Genomic DNA, 20546 nt, shown 5'->3' with positions numbered 1-20546 from the left:
GAACACAGCTATCTGAGCACACCTCTACAAAACACACCTGCCTTAACACAGCTATCTGAGCACACCTCTACAAAACACACCTGCCTTAACACAGCTATCTGAACACCTCTTCAAAATACACCTGCCTAAACACAACTATCTGAGCACACCCCTACAGAACACACCTGCCTGAACACAGCTATCTGAGCACACCTCTACAGAACACACCTGACTGAACACAGCTATCTGAGCACACCTCTACAAAACACATCTGCCCGAACACAGCACATCTGTCTGAGTGCACCTCTTTGAGCATGACTTCTTCTCGCCTCCCTTTCTCCTTACCTGTGTTTTTATATTAATATAAAACATATGTCACTTAATTGGCAATATTACTTGTACCCGTAAATCCATGGTACCTGAATAGCAGTTGATTTTACAATCTCTCCCACACACACATACACACACCTGATTACTCACAGTTCAGTGGATAAAGAGATTACACACTAATCCCTATTCACACAGGACCACATTACACATGCACACACACACCAAGCCGTTATTAACCACTGTATCTGTGTATCATGCATGAAATTGATACAAATCAGGGCATTAAAATGTGTAATATATTATCATAATCTTAAAAATCAGTAAGTAAACAAGTAAGTGAACAATAAATGAACTATCAGTAAGTGAACAATAAATGAACTATTTTTTATTAATTTAGAAAAAAATCTGCATAAAATAGAATAAAACAATAGCGGCCTGCTACAGCAGTGCAGTAAACTCCCCACAGCCATCACTGTGTGATCTAATCACACACGCACACGCAGGGAGGCAGGCAGGTGTGTGAACTGAGCTGGTAATTTGGGATCCTGTATGGGGAGTGTGAATGCTCTGTGGAAATTAGTGGGACCGGGAGAGGGTTTATATTCCTGAAGAATTCCCAGCTGAGTTGGGTGTAATGCGAGGGATTAGGAGGACTGGACGAAGATCAGAAAGCTTAAATAAATGACTGTCATGGTTCATAAATTATTCCAGATACACTCATACATAATAAATCTCGCCATCAGATAGCGCAAAGGATTATCACAGGTAGATACCCTGCCCAAAAGGCTCAAAAGGTTCAGGACATTTCCTTTACATACAAGAAGAAATAATCGTTGTTTAGCAATTTACACGGCAAGGTACCAGCACTATAAGTGCCAGCAATATTTAATGTCAAATTACAGCAACGAAATATAACAACAGAGTATGGTTGGGCAGTATGATGTGATCCACAGTATGCTTTTCTAAGCATATCGAGGCTCATATCAGGATCTCATCAGCGCTTACAGAATGCTGATCAACTGTGTGTTTCATTGCAAACTGTGAAATTTGTCTGGAAACACTCTGAAAAACAAATTACTGTATTATATATGGGACAGTATTTGAAAAGAAAAATCTAAAACCAAAATAAAAATATCAATCTACAATAATATTCAACAGACCAACAGTAATAGCAATAGGCAACGACAAAACATACCGACTGTAAGAGCAAAACATAAAATAAATATGAGCAAAATATGAATAAATTAAAACTCATTTGAATGAATAACTACAATAAGAAAACACTATATTAATTAACATTACAAAGCATAACACACTAGTACTAAATATAATAACTATATATAGCAAAATATGACAAAATGGTTATGTGAAAAAAATTATATACTATATATATGGTAGACCGACGGACTATTGCAACATTGAACTCCTCCAGTACAGAGAAGTAAATGTGGCACACATGCAGACACGTACCTGTTTTGTGGATGTGTTGTGTAAATGATCTGGGAGTTTTGCTGTGTGTAAGGGGGGTAAGGTTGTGTTGAGGGTCTTATGTGTGTGTGTGCTGTCAGCATTCATTCTGTGTATTCCCCACAGCCTCCATTCAATAAAAGGATGAAAATGAAAATATTCACTCTGCCCCTCGGCCTGATGGGAGTTGTTGTTTTTTGTGTCAGTCATCTAATATCGTCTGACACACACTGACCTGCGCCAGCGCAGTCTGTGTCTCAATATCCCACCTTACACTCACAGGCTATAGCCCCACGAGACTGCAGGTGGGAGCTGATTTTCTCAGTGTGTGTGTGTGTGTGTTTCTCTTTTTCTTTGTTTGGTGGAGTGTAAACCCCTCTGAGAGGACACACACTCCAGCAAACAAAGGAAAAAAGAAACACGCACACACGCTTCTGTCCTTTGCTGTCATTGACCCTCCTTCTTTTGATTCTCTTCTTTTGATTGGTCCTCAGTGTGATGGACAGGTGCATTCTTCTACGTTTATATTCTGTCCCCTGTGTGTGTGTATGTGTGTGTGTGTGTGTGTGTGTGTGTTTGTGTGGCACAGGTGAGCATGTATTTGTGGTCAGACATGCACTGACCATTAATTCAGCAGCCAACAGCACTCACCCCCCCCCATTCTCTTCTCTACATCTGACTCTCTTTCCCTCACTGTATTTCTTTTTCTCTCTCTGTGGCTGTGATGTTTATTACGGTCAAGAGACAGATGATCTTTTATGTCGGGGGGTGGGGGGTCATGTACGTAAATACATTCACACAGAGAGGATTGCCGAAAGTACGAGTCGATCAGGAATAATCAGTAGGAAAATGAGCAGCATCTGTGCTGCGTTTCACACAAAATGCCCCCAGATCAGGAGAGAAGAGTGGGCTGATCACAGATGCAACACAATTTGTGGCAGCTGAGAGACTGTCAGTGAGGCAAGTCTCAAATTAATATTAATTACTATTATTATTATGCTTTTTTTTTAACCCCCTCACCCTTACTCATTGCTAATAATCCTACAAAGTTCTGTTAGATAGAAGACGTACTTTATTGATCCTGAGGGAAAAGTGCAGCATTACTGTAGTGAGACACACACTGATCAGCCATAACATTACATTAGTATTGCCATCTACAGCAAATAAACTGCTCTTGAGGGTGATGTGCTAAAAGCAAAAGCTTAAGCTTAAGGACCTAAGCCACTTTGACAAGGGCCGAATTGTTATTGCTAGACGACTGGGTCAGAGCTTTTCCGAAACATTAGTGATTAGTGATTAGTGCCTACCAAAAGTGGTCTGAGAAAGGACAAAGGGTCCACCGCCAGCAGGGTCATGGGCATGTTAGGTTTCATTGATGCTCATGGACGCCCCACTTCAGGATATAAAGGACATAAAGGGTCTGCTGTTAAAGTCTTGCTGCCAGATACTACGAGTGGTCAGATCTGTTGTGGCCTACTCAGTATTAGGCAGGTGTGCATTGGGTAGCAGGAGGTAGTTGAGGTTTAATTTGTATTAGTTAGTCAAGTTAGTTAAAGTGCTGTAAATGTAGCACTGTGAAACTTACCCAGAACTTTCTGACCATTTAAAATGTCCCTTTTCTTTTGGTGCTCACTGGAAGTGAATGAAGGGGGAGGAGCTTTTATACAGATGATCAGTAGGGCTGATATTGAAACATTAAGACCCTTATAAAATCAAACCAGCCTTGTTTCACTGGACACTCAATGACCTGCTCGGATTCTCCATTAGTACTACTATTACTGTTCCAGCACTGGGTAGGTTTGTGTGGGTGGCCTGGTCACACTGCAGCATCACATCATAGGCCTTCATCATTGTTTAAGTAGAATTGTGTATTTGTACATTTCAGAATTTCGTATATGCACATGTTATTTGTATATCGTATATTGTGCAATGCTGGTGTGTTACATTGGAGTATGTTATACAGTGTTGTGGGTTCCACTGATTGTGGAATACAGTTTGGGGTAATATTTTTGAAATATTTTGATTGATTAATGTTTTCATGTTGAATTTTATGTCATCTATGGTATAATAAACCACACACACACACACTCACACACACAGTGGTATGTACGCTGTCACTCTCTGGGGAGTGCTGAATTCTATCACAGTGTAACAATGTGCAGACAAAGGGTCTGCCCCCATCGTCATCCACACACACACACACACATACACACACACCTCGCCCTGTGTCATTTAAAATGCTTCATTAGTGTGATCAGGCCTGGTGTGTGTAATGTGACCCATACATCATCCTCCTGCTTCATTACACGCTGTCTGTTATGAAAGACCCCTGCTGTTCCGCCTGACACACACACACACATATACACAGACATGCATTATCTATCACTGTGTGTGTGTGTGTGTGAGAGAGAGAGAGCTGTTATTTTGACTCCAGTTATTTTTCAGATCCCATATTTACTCTAAATTAAATGTATTTTCCTTTACTGATGAAATACAGCATGAGTAAGACAACAGACACCACAGATATGTGTAAAGGAATAATTAATTAGTTATACAATTAATAAAATGGGCATTTTATCAGCAAAATAAATGTTGCTATATATAATTAATGTCTTCCTACATTCATTCTTCCAACCTCTGTAAAATATACAGGAAGACCAAAAGGAAAGAAAGAAGAAATCAAATGGGGGAAAAAATTAATAGAAAAGAAAAGGAAATGGAGGGGACCAACGGAAGGAAGACAGCAGAGAAGAGAAGAAAGGAAGGTAGGAAGCATGAGGAGGAAGGGAGGAAGAAGGGTAGAATTAACCAGGGAAGAGGAGAATGAAGGGAGTAAAGTGTAATGGAAATAGAAATGAAGGGAGGAGATAGGTGAATAAAGGGACAGGTGATCAGTAGGGCGGATATTAACTGTAAGGTTCTGAATTGATCACCCCTATAAAATCAAACCAGCCTTGTTTCACTGGACACTCTGTGACCTGCAAGACTCTCCATCAGTACTACTATTACATTTAGCACTAGGCAGGTCGGTGGACTGAGTTTACGTGTGGGTGACCTGGCCCCACAGCCCACATCATGGAAGGAAGTCAGTAGTGTAGAGAAGAAAGGAAGGTAGGACGTGTGAGGAGTAAAGGAAGGAAGAATGGAAAAGGGTAAAAATAAACAGGTATGGGGAGAAGAAGTAAATAAGGTGTAATAGAAGTAGGAATAAAATGAGGGGAGGAAATACAGAAGAGGAGAAATGTGTAAGGAAGCCAGATATAAGGGTAGAAAAGACAGTGAATGTAGAAAGGGAAGATGGAAGAACAGAGTAACTGAAAGAAGGAAAGTAAGAACAAAGAAAGGATGAAATGAAGGGACATAGAAGGGAAAGACAAAAGGACCCCCCCCCTCTATTCACGGCAAAGTACCCCTTGACACACCTCCTCCCCACCCCAACATTCAAATGCTTCACATTTCAATACTTTGAGAGAATAAAAAAAAAAAAATTAATTAATTAAAAATAAATTAAAATAAAAGAAGGAAATGCTTGTCTCCATTAGTAGACTGTTTAATATCAGTCATAGATTTACTGTTGTCTATATAGGTCAGGAGTGGTAGTTAAGAATTTTGTGTGCACCTTTTTGCACATCACGCCCGACCGTTTCTCCCAAATCCAGCACGTCAACCGCTAGAACCAGAACCAACTGTTCTATTTCCGTCTAATGGTTTCTTTACATGAGCCGCTGTTATGAGATAATCAACATTATTCACTTCATCCCTGAGTGGTCATAATGTCTTGGCTCATCAGTATATATTTATATTTGTGTGTGTGTGTGTGTGTGTGTGTGTGTGTGTGTGTGTGTGTGTGTGTGTGTGTGTGTGTGAGAGTGTGTGCACACAGTAATGATTTCTGTGTTTATTCTCTGATCTCTGCAGAAGGAAACGGCCGCTTAACTATCTGCCCCATCTCTAGTGTTGGATGGGTCAGCTTACACAGGGGTAACTCTAGATCAGCATGTGTATACAGAAGAGTATCGTGCACACGCACACGCACACGCACACACACACACACACACACACACACACACACACTGCAGAACATCTCAAGAACTTGCTGCTTATCTGCCCATCGCTTTCCCATAGCACTCTGGGTAAACACAGTAAAGCCTCTCATTGACTAGTGTGTGCTTGTGTGTGCATTAACCCTCTACGGCTTTCTGTAGGCTTATAGACCCCAGCTTCTCCTAAACATTACCAAAACTAATGTTCCTAATTTTATGCAGAATTCCTCTCAACATGTTCTTCCATAGCTACTGTTGTGAGATTGGGCAAGCTTGCATTGCAAGGTTTGTCATGTTAATATAGTAGTTTGAAGAGAATTTCCCCACTGTGGGACTAATAAAGGATCATCTTATCTTATCAAACTCTCAACAAATCTCAAAATTGTTCAGTGATTATAAACTAAAATCTCTGTAATGAGTAACCGTTACAGTTTTCCCCTCATAATTATGATGTTGTATGTGTTGTAAAATCTATGTTTAACAACCTGCTATATGATAAACTGTGTCCAATACTTTATTATAATAAATAATTATCACTTTTAAACTTTTAAACTTTTCTTTCATTAAGAGTTGCAGTTCATTAACACTACACTGTGGTTGCAGAGCAACATAACCATCAAAGATTGCTCCATGAGTGGCAGAACGGTATTTTTGGTACATCACTGTCTGCTTTTATATATCTATGTAGTGCGTATTAGGTATAATGTTATTTAGCCAATCAGATTTTAGAGCCGTATCTATTGAATTAGATTATTTTACAGGAGTGGGGTCTGACAAAAGAAGTAAAGGCAGTCTGGATAAAAGCACGGTTAGAATTTCGTCTTGCACCAGCGGTTATGGCTGTCTAACAGCAGGATTATCATTATGTATTTGAGGATTAGCGTGTAATCCGGTTAGAAGCTCTAACACACTCGTTTTTCAGCTCAGCCCGGAGAAACGCCGGCTAATTTGGATTAAACGGATCCACAGATTGACATAATGGCTCTGGGTCAAAAGTCCCTCTGAATCTGAATCTTCTGCTGAAATGCTGCAACCTGTACGCTCCATAAAAGGGCTTTTATCAGCTTTGGCCTCCTCTGCTCTGGCAAAAATACAGATAAGCAAAAATACTTAGCGAATTACAGTATGTCATAACATACACTCAGCCAGCTTCTATTTACATTTCCTTCATAAGCAGTTTAACGAGTGCCATTAATGGCTTGCTTTGGCTATAAACACTAGAGAGGCATGTACAAACATCCCTTCTGAGAGAGAGAGAGAGAGAGAGAGAGAGAGAGAGAGCGCGCAGCTGTGTGTTGCCAGTGTTTTAATGTTTTCTTCCCATTCATCCACCTGGACAATTTCAGTAAACAGAGATTATTTTGTGTGTGTGAGATCAGACATTAGCATGCTATCTCCAGGTGTGTGTCTGTGTCTGTATATACGTGCCTTCATTTTCTACATTTGTAATAAAGCACTTTTCATACACATACGTGTGTCACAATTATGATACATTACTTATGGATATTTATATGTACACACCAAGCACTTTATAAGAAATGTTATTCCAATGCTGGGTAGAGCCTTGCTCTTCCAGTAGCCTCAGATTCTGGTCCATGTCGAGAATCCACAGGCCTGGCTGTGTTTTTTTTTTTCAGTTTTGGTGAGCTGGTGCTCACTGCAGCCTCAGCTTTTTTCTTCTTGGTTGACAGAAGTAAAACATTGTTTTCAGCTGTTGTAGCCCATCCAGCTCAGGGTTCTGAGATGTTGTGGTACACAGAGTGGTTATATGAGTTCTCTTAGCTGCTGAAGCTTCTATCTCCATCAGAGTAGTCATAGGTGGCCTCCCTTACTAGTCTCCTTGCACTGTCACTCAGTGTATGAGGATGGTCTGCTCACATGCCATATTGCCTCCATTTCTTAATTATGGATTTAACTGAACTGCAGGGGATGTTTAGTGACTTTGATTTTTTTATTGTAACCATCCTATGACTGACTTCTTTTGTCTTCATGGTAGCTAGGAATGCTGATTAACCAGCGTCTGGACCTTCTAGACACAGGTGTCTTTATCCTACAGTCACTCGAGACACATTCACTTCACTGAGGTCATCTGCATTCAGTCACAGTAAGGGGGGTGAACTTATTTTACATTTTATATATATTAGTGTAATTGTAGAAATCTGTTTTCACTTTAACAGTTTTAACAGATTCCTGTCAAAGAGCCAAAGTATATTGACCATGTATATTTTATAAACACTATAAATTAGTGTATGTATATGCAGTATATATAATGCTTATGGGACATATGTATGACCCCATGTCCTAGCAGGGTATAAAAGTGTGTATGTGTGTAATGGCTCTGAGTCATAGCGTGCAAGTGCCTGCGTGTCTTGAAAAGACTGTCTGTAGTGTTTTAGTATGTGACGTCCCAAAATCTCCGGGGAGTGTGTAAAAGTTTGACAGGCCCAAATTCCACAGAATATTTTATGTAAAACACAGAGAGAGAGAGAGAGAGAGAGAGAGAGAGAGGGAGAGAGGGAGAGAGGGATAGTGTGTGTGTGTGTGTGTGTGCGTGCGTATGCTTGCCTCTTGCTGTCTCTGGTGGCTTATGGAAATGGATTAAAATATGTTCTAATGAAAACAGTGGAGTCACCCTGTATATACACCCCAGTGGCCTGTGATGGCAGGAAACAGAAACAGAGTGTCAGACTGAGACGTATTAACAGCTTCTGAACAGCTGATACTGTCCATATGCTACAATAACACACACACACACACACACTTCACTTGGGGTGGCCGATATGATATGTTATCGTTATCATGATAAATTACATCACAGTACTCTTAGAGTATTATAGATATGGGTTTAACAGCTGCATGTACAGATCTTTTCAAGTCTAAGACAGGTACGAACGCCTTTGAGACCAAGACAAGTCCAGTCAGTGTCCAAACCCTGTCGAATCCAAGACAAGTCCTAGTACAAACACTACTTAGGCCAAGACAAGTCTGCGTACCAACAATATCGAGTCCAAGTCCAGTGAGGGTACATATTCTCTTAAATCCAAGACATGTCCACATACAAACACTGCTGAGACCAAGACAAAAGTCTGTGTACCAACAATATTGAGTCCTTATCAAGACCAGGGCAAGACAGAGTATAAACACCATCAAGACCACCAGCACAATTGAAACACCATTAAAACCAGGGGGACAGACACTGTGACACCCAAGACGATTCAAAACATGCTCTTTCTTTTTATAGTTTTTTTTTTTTTAATAATATTTTCAGAAAAATCTCTCTTTCTGTTTTTATTTCTTTTTTCCCCTCTCCCTACTTCCTCCTCTCTTTCTTCTCTATATAATGATTACACTTCCCTTTCTCATTCCTTCTTTTCATCACTTTAGTCTTTTTACAATGAGTGCTGTATCTCTGTGCCTCTGTGTTTTAGTGTATTTCATTAAAGTGTGTGTGTGTGTGCGTGTTATCTCCTTTCTGAGCTCCAGCCCTTCTCCCACACACTACTTTAATGGAATCCTCTGATATAAAGCGCTGGCAAGACCTATTATATATACACACACACACACACACACACACACTCTTTTCCTGTGTGTAGCAACTTTCCCAGATTTATGTGTTTCATATCTGCTGTTGGGAGCACAGCCTTGCACGCCCAAGGCCGAGATAGCGGTCCCTGATCAATACTTGAATCAAAAGCCATTCAGGGAGTCTGTCTCTCTCTCTCTCTCTCTCTCTCTCTCTCTCTCTCTCTCTCTCTCTCTCTCTCTCTCTGTAATATCAGTATTGATTATGAGGGTGGGTGTAGTTAGTTAGGGCTATCTCTCCTTTGACTAACCCTTTAGCTCTGTGTCACTCTGTATGTGTGTGTGTGCGTGCGTGTGTGTGTGTGTGTGTACATGCACACATGTTTGTGTGTGATAGATGGTCACTCTGTGAGCTGCAGTAATTACCCTCTGCCTGCAGCCTGGTCATTTATTTCAGCACTTTCACCATTTACCAAAAAATCCCCTTTATCTTTCAGAGGCAGCGCCGTGTGGCTTTCTGCAGCCTAAGCACACACACACACACACATTCTCTCTAACACGCCAGCACATCCGCTTTACGCTCTCTCTCCCCTCTCTCGTTCTTAGGTTCAGACTGATTCTTTAGTGTTAACAGTAACATCTGTAGCATCTGTTCAGAAGCAGAGCACTGGGAATAATGATTGAAGAGCTGATATCGCACATTTTGCTTTTCTGAGCTTTTTCTCCTGAGCTCCACGTATAGCTTTTCTGTGGGTTTATCCATCCAAAACCGCAATCTACTAATCAGACTCAAGCTGGGAGACAGGAGGAGAGGGACTATGCGGGAGTAGGGTGTTGTTGGTGATGATTGCTTGCCAACTTTGGTGTTTAAACAGGTCAGCTGCATTAGATCCATACATGCAAAAAATGTGTTTTTTCTTTTTTCTAGGAAAGAAAAAAGCTTACATCATTATTTGCCCAGAATAGGTACTCTCTGGTGCAGATAAACATGAACCATGTGGCACCACGCCTAATGCCAGGTCTGGGCTAGAGGGCTATAAAGGCCCCCAGTGTTGAGCTGTCAAGCTGTGGAACTGTGTTCTTTGGAACAATGGTGCTCCATCCAGTACCTTTGGTATAAGTTGGGGATAAGGTTGGGTAGTGTTCATCCAGCATCCAGCATTCTGCCTTACTAACACTCTTGTGACTGAATGCAATCAAATCATCACAGCAGTGCTCCAGAATCTAGTACAAAGCCTTTCCTGGACAATAGAGACAGTTACCAACAAAACTAGGATTTGTTTTTTAATACCCTTGATTTCACAAGTGTGTCCTAATACTTTTGTCCATTTATTGTAGCTTGTTTGATCTGAACCTTCTGAATTTGCAGTGTGTTCCAAATTAAAATAGCAGGTGTGAAAGGTGCCTCAGACCACGGCCCAGACCAAAGGACGAAGATTTGATCAGAACAAGAGAGGTGGTCTCAGTCCGGATAAAACTGAACCAAGGATTGATTGGTTTACAGTGTGAAAAACTTTTCAGACTTTTACAATTACAGGAAGTTTAGGCAGGGTATCATCCCCCATTAAACTACAGAAGAAATCAGCTGCATTAACACATGAGAATGATTATATCTGTTCCATCACTAGTGTGTTTATTTGGCCAATTAGAGCTAGTCTGGAGTACTGCACTTGATACTTGGTGGGTAGAAGTTGGTAGTTGACTGCTGTTAGTAATGCTATGATAGCAGCAGTTTAGTGGCAACCAAATGAATCTGTTCATTCAATGTTTCTGGGAAAAGCTACCTGCCGAATAGACAACACACTTCAAATCAATCACTGTGAAGTATACGGAGATGCAGCCCATATAGGTGATGGCGACAGGACGCAGGTACAGTTTGTCACACAAAGTTGTATGGTAAGCTCATTAACGACATTGTGAAACCAAAACTAGCCGGATCAAATGTGTACAATGTCCAGACTTGTGTGAAAACGCCCTTAGTCTTTGACAGAATCAGAATGCACCAGAATTACCATGCTAGATTCTTCTCTTAGGAATTCTCTTAGGAACTGGCTTCTGAACTTTCACCAATTTTCACAGCTTTTAAGTGTTGATGTCTGTAGATTATAATTAATAGAGCATTGCTCATGGTAAAAGGGGTTAAGGGCTTTTGACATGGCATCCGATAATTGTGCACCCACATTCATCGTCAGTGGGACATGGGTGAACAAACAAAGCAGCACAGGAGTTTGACCCTGAGACACCTTTGTCGTGATGTAATTATTATTATTTATTTTTTTTGCTAAGAGGGGAAATAGTCTGATTAGATTAGTTTTCAGTTTTTCCTGCTTCGTATTTTAAGAAGCTGTGCCAAATTCTGCCACTTCGTACAGGATGCGGAAAAAATGCAGTCTGCGCAGGAAGCAATTATTATTTTTATAATTTTTTTCTTTAATTCATTTTGTGATTATTTCTGCATTTTCAGAATATTTCAGCATAAAATCCTTTATTAGTCCCACAGTGGGGAAATTCACATATCTGGCCTTTTGCCATTTTGAGATCCTAATATCTCTCATTTCCTTTCTTTCTTTCTTTTTTTTCTGCTGTTTTTGCTTCCTCACTCTATCAGTGTATCTCTGCGATTTAAATGCTGTTCCTTGAGTTTGACAGAGGTGAAGTAGAACGTGTGCAGTGTAGTTAAGATGTGTTTACAGCAGCTCTGACCATAAATCTGATTTACTATAGGTCTCATTAGGAATGCTGTATCTGTGGAGATCAGTGGAGACACTTTTTGTCTGTGTGTGTCGGCATCACACACTTCTGACCGTAATGAGTCATCAAGCTTAGACACAAATAAACACACCATTTGTTTCTGCTGTGTGTGTGTGTGTGTGTGTGTGTGTGTGTGTGTGTGTGTGCGTGTGCGTGTGTGTGCTTGCTGTGCTTGCAGAGTGAAATTAGCTCATAACACACTCAGCCCTTTGTGTTTAATCGCTCTTAATTGGAGGGTACGTAATATGTGTAATATCAAACCACCCTTAATTAAGCCCCATTTGCATATTTCATCTTGCCGTTTGTGTGCGCCCGCGAGTGTGCACACATGCTCCAGAGAAGACTCTCACCCCAGAGGGGTTTATTAGGATGGTGCTGTGATTTTATTCTCAGTCTGCAGATTTCACAGCTTCTCCAGCAGAGCAGAAGGACATTGACTCCAACTACTTTTATAGAAGTTTATAATTAATTAATACATAAATAAGCATCATTTCGTTATCAAAATATTTTTAACAGGGCATATTTTGTTTGTTTTCGTTTTTTGGAACTGTTTGGTGAATATTATGATTAGTGTTATCTTATTATTAGTAGGCTTTTAATTGTTTTGTATTTGTGTATATATATATATCTTTTTCTAATCAGATGTTAGACAAGCCCAGTACTCTTACTACTAATAATAACAATATACTTATTTTATGAAGTGATTATTCTATAGATTCTATTGATTGCAATATATAAATAAATTTAATAAATTGCAAAACATCAGATAACCATACAGATGACAATACAAAACAATGTTATTTATAGCATGTTAATTATTTTTTGTTTATTTTGTAATTGGTTATATATAAGTAGAATTATTTAGTACATTATTATTACTAGTTTTTAATACATACTTTTCTGCTTGTTTGTATTTAGTTTTTTATTGTTAAATTCTAGTTTGTGATATTAAAAATAGTTTGTTGGTTTAATGATATGTTGCTGCATTTAAATACAGTTTTTATGTAAGTTGGTTATTTATTTTTATTTCCATTTATTTGTTTACAGACACATTTTTTATCCGACTTTGACAGCTACAGCCCCCCCCAGTTCTTGATTAATACACAACATTCACATTTAAAAACTATTACGCAGAAAAATCCCTCGATCAATGAGAGTGTGAGATTGTGGAGCGAAAGAAAATCATTCATTCTCGCAAAGCATGCGACACTCCATCATATTCCCACCTCATTCCCACACACACACATGCGCTTGCGGCTGTGACCCTGGAGCCACCTTTACTGAGTGCATTTAAAGCTGCAGAATTAACATACACAGCATGGAAATGACTCACAAATGGCTGAATAACAGAGGTGTTATTACCCGCACTCCCGCACTCCAGCCGCCTTAATCACACACTCGGCCGCTCTGATTTCCATAGCAGCGCCTTCTCCTCTGCCCCGTTTAATTTCAGAGCAGGTTATGGCAGCGTGGACGGCTGCCACGGCCGTGACAAAGAGCAAATACACATGACGGATACTCAACTCATCTGTTCAATTTTCATAAACACATGGTTTATGCAAATCAAAGGGAATAATCTGGCCGATAGCGTGCGATTGGAGGTGGGTCACTAATGAGAAAGGGTCGGAGCGGATGGTATTAATCCGAGGAAGCACTTAGAAATGACGGCAAGTGTCTCTGCGGCTTCCCTCCAGCCAGTGATGTATGAAAGCCCGGCAAAGGCAACCCCCGTTTGATGCACTGAAAAGGTCGAATCACTGTCGGTTAGATAATCTACAGGCCAGAAATTTACTCGCCCACAGCTTGCATTCACACCCACACGTACACACTCGTGTTTCAGAGCAGGTTTGCAAACCATCATTACTCATAAGGAACTTGCAATTGTTGCACAGAAAATCTATTCAGCCCACCCTCAGTGGATCAGCCAAGACATGTCTGATGTCTGAAGTTCTTTAGCTTCTTTAGTTTAACTGGAAGTCAGTGGTCACCCAGCATCTTTTGCGTGAACCCTCGCCTCCACACACTTCTATCAAATGTCTTAACTGAGCATTTTCTCCAGTGCGTCTTGTGAAGTACACCTCACTTTCATTCCCAGCAGCTAATGTTGACAGGATATGAAAAGGCCCATATCGCAGAAACAGATTTTTTTCTTAAAGTTTCATTAAGAATCGTTCACTTTACGAGCCATACAGTCCGTTAGACAGTTTATTGTTGCATCCCATTGACAGTAAACTAACTTTCAGGTAGATATTGTTGAAACGTTTTGAGAAATTTGAGAGTTATTCCCACAAGAGACTGTAAAAACTGAATGTTTTCATGAAATTGAGTAAATGAAAACAGGGGTTATAGGAGATAGGATGTAGTGGATCTTCGTGTCACTTGTTAATGTTAGTGAACCTGTTGCTTTCACTTCCTATCAATGCTTTTGGAAGCTGAATAAGAGGAAACACTTAACCTAATCCACTTTTGGCATTCCAGCCCCAATCACAGCAAGATGTCACCACGTTCGCCAGTGTTTACTGCATCTTTTACTCCCTGGAGACAAGGTTTATCTCTAATCCTGACAGTACTAGAGCTGCCTACTGAATCTAGAAGGAAACAGGCTTTGGTTCAGGCTGTTTAGATGATAAACTGCTAAGGCGCTGATCAAGTGTAGGTTATCTACCAGGAAGTACTGCAACCCTGCATGTTTACTAACATTCTGATTAGTCTGTTCAGCCTACCGAAGTTTAGCACCGCCTACTCACACCAGATCCTGTTCAGCCTCATCTACTTATTGAATTCAGAACAGAGATTGTTTATAAGAGATAAAGAGAGGTGTCAAAATGGTTGCATAAAAGTGACTTAAACTGATCGTAAACTCTAATCACGATTATTGAAGCTCAGGGTGGAAAAGTAAAGCGCAAAAGGTAGATTATCTGCCCTAAAACGTAGTATATTATAGCTACAACTGCCATTATTGAACTTTTATAATTGAATGGAGAGAGAGAGCGAGCCTGTAGCCAAATTGTCATCTGATTTTTAGCTCAGGATTTTGATGGGTCGGTCAGGCTGGTAGTTGTGTAAGGATGGTGGTCTTGTGGATGTTGTTGTTGTGAGGAATGGTGCCACCCCGCAGGAAGTAGAGATGAATAATTAATCCATGTCTTTACGCTGTGAAAACACTTACTGCTGGAGAGCAGATCTCACACACACACACACACAGTTTCAGGAGGAGTGTGTGGGTGCAGTGTGTTTTTCTGAGCTGTGCTGATTATAGCCGTCCTGCTGGTGTTGCTGATCTGTTGGTGCAGGTGAACATGGGCTGGATCAGCCTGATGGCTTTAGAATCATCTAAGTGATGAATGAAGGAACGAGATATGAAGAGTACACACACACACACACACACACACACACACACTCGCACACACTCCTCCACTGGAGGAAAACATTATAAGGACTATTATAGAGGCTGGTAGCTCAAAGCCGAGAATCTTTTCATTATTAATTCTCTTTCCCCTTTTTTCATTTCAAATTAAGAACTTCTTTACTTTGTGATATGAAAAGTAAAAAAAATACAGTTTATGAAAAACCTGATTTAAACATAAGTGCATGTGCAGTTTACATTTACTCAAGCATATAGAATGAACCACAGTTTACGGACGGCTCTGTGTAAAATTAGTTGTTTTTTTTTCGTTAGTTTAGTTTAATCATATTTTACTGTACTTTTCTATTTAAAAAGTATAAATCACTGTTAACAGAGCAAATAGAAGTGCTTTGTGAATTATAAATCACTGACATATATGTTAGATTTAAACTTGAACAATAAAAAAGGCACAGATCAGCTTCTTAACTAATCAGTTTAAAGCTTGTGCTTTGCGTCATTATTTACTTTTGGCTGCAGTTATGCAAGCAAAGGTAGTAATCACAGTTTACAAATGAATAGAGTTTAAATGGATGCAGTTTGCACATTCGATTATCATCTATTTTAATGCTAGTACCTTGAAAAAAAACACAAATCAAAGTAGCAATGTCTAAACAAAAAGTTTTGTAACCATATTAACATTTAATTTTTTAATCTTAAACAAAGTACAAATCAAAGTAAACTAACTTTTTATTATATGTCTGTATATTTGATTTTGAAAATGTACTAATCTCAGTTTATGAACAAATCAAGTATAAATATCAGCAGTGTTTGTGTATTTATTTGCTTTATGTTATAGCCCAGACTTCATAGACTATATTCACCTGTGCTTTTTTGGAGGTAGGCCTCACTTTGGTATTAGTTTTTTAAAAAAAATGTTTTATTAAGAGTGTAATGTAGTACAGAAACATTGTTAAACTGTCAGAATGTACCGTTCACTGTCCAAATATGGAACCGGACAGCAGTATTGAATTCTTTGTTTCTGTGATGTTACAAACACATTGACATTGTGTGACCTTGACAGTAAAATGACTTCTGTTTGGATGACACTGTTAAGACTGCATTAGGATTAAGACATTAATTAGGGTTAAGACATTAAAGGTTTTCAACAATTGAGCACGTAAATAATACAATATTGAGATGGTTTGTGCAGTGGCCTGCAAAAGTGTTGGGCGCCTTGATCAAACAGTCCATATGTGGAACCTGTGCTTCACAATCACAACCACCAATGCAATTACATCTACCCACCTTTTCAGCCTACAGCAGTTTAGCACCGCCCACCCATACTGATTGTTTTTACAAATTGGAGTTTGCAAGCAAATCTGATTTAAATGGATATGGTTTGTCTTTGTTTACTTTTGCTTGTACTCATGCTTGTACTCATGCTTGTACTCGTGCTTGTACTCATGCTTGTTCTCATGCTTGTACTCATGCTTGTTACGGTTTGAATCTCAGTTCATTAGCAACATCTAAAAGTTGAACGTAAGTGCTCTGCATTTTAATTTACATTTGTCTTTAAAAGTGTGTGACTGTGACTATCTTAACACAAGTGTTCTGCATTGTTGTTTACTTTAGGTTGACTAATATATAGCAAATCCAATTTATTTGTAAAGCACTTTTTACAACTGTCGTTGTCACAAAGCAGCTTTACAGAATTAGTATTTAGTAAAAAGACAAGAACTCAACAATATAAGAAGACATAAAAATCTGAGACCCCCAGTGAGCAGCCAAAATCCACAGTGGCAAGAACAACCTCCCTCAGAGCTGGAGGAAGAAACCTTGGGAGGAACCCTGACTAACAAGGGGCATCCATCCTCCTCTGGTCTATTACCTATTTATAATTTATTAATAAAAGTTACCAAACCATCTAGACAGTTGAACTGCTCAGGTGTGCAACATATTCATAATCATAATATAATAATCATGGTGTAGTATAACTTAATATAGTGATGGTAAGAGTAATGATGGATAATGGTGGTGATATTAGTAGTGGCAGATAGTTAAGAGTCCATGTAGGTTTTAACACGGTCATTAGGCAGGTAGCTGTGGTAGGAGGGTGTGCAGCTAATACAAATCAATTTCCGAACAAATCAGATTCAAAGGGAAGAGCTATGCATCGTTGTTCACCTTTGCTGTCCTCAAGCATCCAAAGTTCTCATGCATACAAAGGTTTGAATCCCACTTTAGAATCAGTTTCTGTTCTACTCTGAACTCTTTGGTGGTGTGTGTGCATGCTCTGAACAGACTGATTTTAAGTAAAAGTGCTTTGCATCTTCCGTTTCTTTCATGAAGCCCGTGCAGAGGCTGTTTCCTGTGAAATATTCCTCAGTAATCCGACCCCTTATGTTGTAAACGGTCTCTAAGGAGCGTGAGTTTTTCTCCTGGAGGAAACGTTTGCCGCCCTGTTTCGCTTTGAACTTTCCTTTCCTCTGTTTTTCAGATAAATCACTAATTAATGTCTATCGTTAGGCAGGCCACTAAGGTCTTAAAGCGCCAGAGCAGGTTGTATTTATTTTCCTCCGTGAGGCTGGGTTCTGTTAGTCGTGGGCCAAAGTGGGGTTGGAGGTGCGGGGGTTACACTTACCCTCAGGCCAGAGAGACTGAAGGTAGTTTTATTTTTTTTTATCGTTGTTCTGAGCTGAACCTGCGCGGTTCTGCTAGCTGCGTGGCCCCCCGCAGGCTTTAAACTGCGTCGGCTCGCTGACCGCTTTAAAAATGCTTTTCTACAGTCTTTCCAGTGAGCGCTCTGCGCGCCGTTATGGTGCAATAACTATTTCAGTAAGTGTTAGACTGTTTTTGTTCCATCCCTCTGAACATTAATTCAGAAAGTGCACCGATAACTTACTTAAATCAGTCTGTGCTCTCTTTTTTTAAATCGTTAGTTTAGCCAAGAATTTAATTCTCACTGTTTCCACTCCTTACCCCAATGTATTCAATCAGACAAGACATGTTTCATTGTGTGCAGTTTGCTTATTTAGCTTTCCACTCAAGCTACAAGCTAACAAGCAATGAACTCTTATGCTTCCCTTTTTAGCATGGTGCTAATTACATGCTTAACTCATTTTCATTCCACCTTAAGTGGTACAGTGGTACAATAGTGGTACATTCTGGCACAGAGGTGCCAGAATGCTTCACTATTTAGGGCGGATAAGAGCATTTGAAAATGTACAAATGTGTATGATGTATTCAGCATGCAGTTAGCAGCATGCTATATGGTGGGCTGTAAGCTTTCATTATTTGTTAGCAACATTAGCCTTGTAACTCCAGTGCTAAAACTAAAGAAGCAAACTTCAGACGCCAAACAGGTCTTGGGTGATTGGCTTCATTTGGTGTAAGGAGAAGTAGATTTTAGCTTGACCCATCACTTTCAGTGCCCTCTGAAGCCCCTTGATCTCAGTGTTATTAGGAGTGTGTGTGTGTGTGTAGGTTAGAGTGCAGAGGGTTGAGTGTAGAGAGGCTCTTTAGAGGCGGTTATGCTGATTTATACGGCCGCTGAGCTGCCGCTGCACAATAAAACTTCTTCTCACTTCCACTGAGCGGAGTGGACTCAGAGAATTATATTTCACCCCAACACCGCTAAATCACCTCTCTCTCTCTCTCTCTCTCTCTCTCTCTCACTCACACACACACACACAGTTTCACTAAGCCACTGCTAAAATCATTCGCCATACACACACTGTAACCCAGACTTAGACTTGGACTCAAACTCACACTTTCTCTGCCGTTGATCAAACGCTCCATATGTGGAACCAAGGCCTCAGATTCAGCCTGTTCATAATTCATTATTTCTGTGATGTCACGAATGCATTTACATTTAGCCGCCTGTTGAGCTTACAGCAGTTTAACACCACCAGAAGTTTGGTGTCTGAAGCTTACATCAGTGCTCCACATCTTTACCCAATTTTCCCTCTATAATTCTAGGTAGCCAATTACCCAACGTACTCATTAGTCCACCCCCCTATTACATGTACACTGAGAGGGTGAAGACCGACCCATTCACTGCCTCTTTTCAAACTGTCACAGAGCAACCAATGCCGAGGAAAGCACTGGGTTCTGATGCATCGGCTGGCACTGAGGTGATGTGGTGGGAACCTGGAGAGAGCAAGACTTATTGTGCTCTCTTGGGCTCCGGTTGCTGGTGGCAGGCAGCGTGACTCGGGAATCGTACCAGTGATCCTCGGGTCATAGTGGCAGCATGCTGGACCATATGGAGCCCTGTCTTTTCCCCTCTTTTGTACACTGTCTCTTATTCTTATTTTGTACTCTCTAATATACTCTTCTGCACTCTCCTATCACTGCATTTTCCTCTTTTTTTAAACTCCTGTATATCATTATATTATTATATAGATTTAGTAGGCTTTGTGTTTTCATTCCCATCTTAAAGTACAAACTAATCTGATCATTGCACCAATTAAATTTACATTTACTTTACATTTACATTTAAGGCATTTAGCAGACACTCTTCTCCAGAGCGACATACAAAAGTGCTTTCCTATTTACCCAAGAAAAACCTCAGCTAGTTTGAATAGACTAATAATTTAAAGATATCTCTAAGCTTAGACTCTACTAAACACAAGTCAATAAGGAGACCACTCTGCTATTCTCTGAAGAGGTGGGTCTTCAGTCTGCGTTTGAAGACAGTGAGTGACTCGGCCGTTCAGACACCCAGGGGAAGCTTGTTTCACCACTTTGGTGCAGGACAGAAAAAAGCCTGGACGCTTGTTTTCTGTGGATTTTGAGGGATGGCGGGTCGAGCCGAGCCGTACTTGAAGCTCAAAGGGCTCTAGGTGCGGATCGGCTTTTGACCATTACCATCAAGTACGGAGGGGCTGGCTGGTCCGATCTTGGCTTTGTAGGCCAGCGTCAGGGTTTTGAATCTGATGAGGGCAGCAGCTAGAGGAAGCCAGTGAAGAGAACGCAGAAGTGGAGTGACATGGCGGAATGACAGACATGACAGACGTCATGATATTCCTCAGGGTTCTGAATTTAGACCGCTTTTTTCCTGTGTGTAGATATGGCGGCTGTGCTAGTGATACACAGTTATACACAAT

General features: G+C 40.2%; 1 protein-coding gene across 2 annotated transcripts in view; it reads left to right on the top strand.

Moving 5' to 3' along the window:
* lrba (LPS-responsive vesicle trafficking, beach and anchor containing) overlaps nucleotides 1-20546 on the top strand; it is a 295746-nt gene that overhangs the window by 155515 nt on the left and 119685 nt on the right. The window lies entirely within an intron of this gene.

Source organism: Salminus brasiliensis, chromosome 24 (assembly GCF_030463535.1).
Source record: "Salminus brasiliensis chromosome 24, fSalBra1.hap2, whole genome shotgun sequence".
Classification (NCBI taxonomy): Eukaryota; Metazoa; Chordata; class Actinopteri; order Characiformes; family Bryconidae; genus Salminus; species Salminus brasiliensis.
Note: the sequence above shows the minus strand (reverse complement) of the source record. Positions and strands in the feature narration are given on the sequence as shown.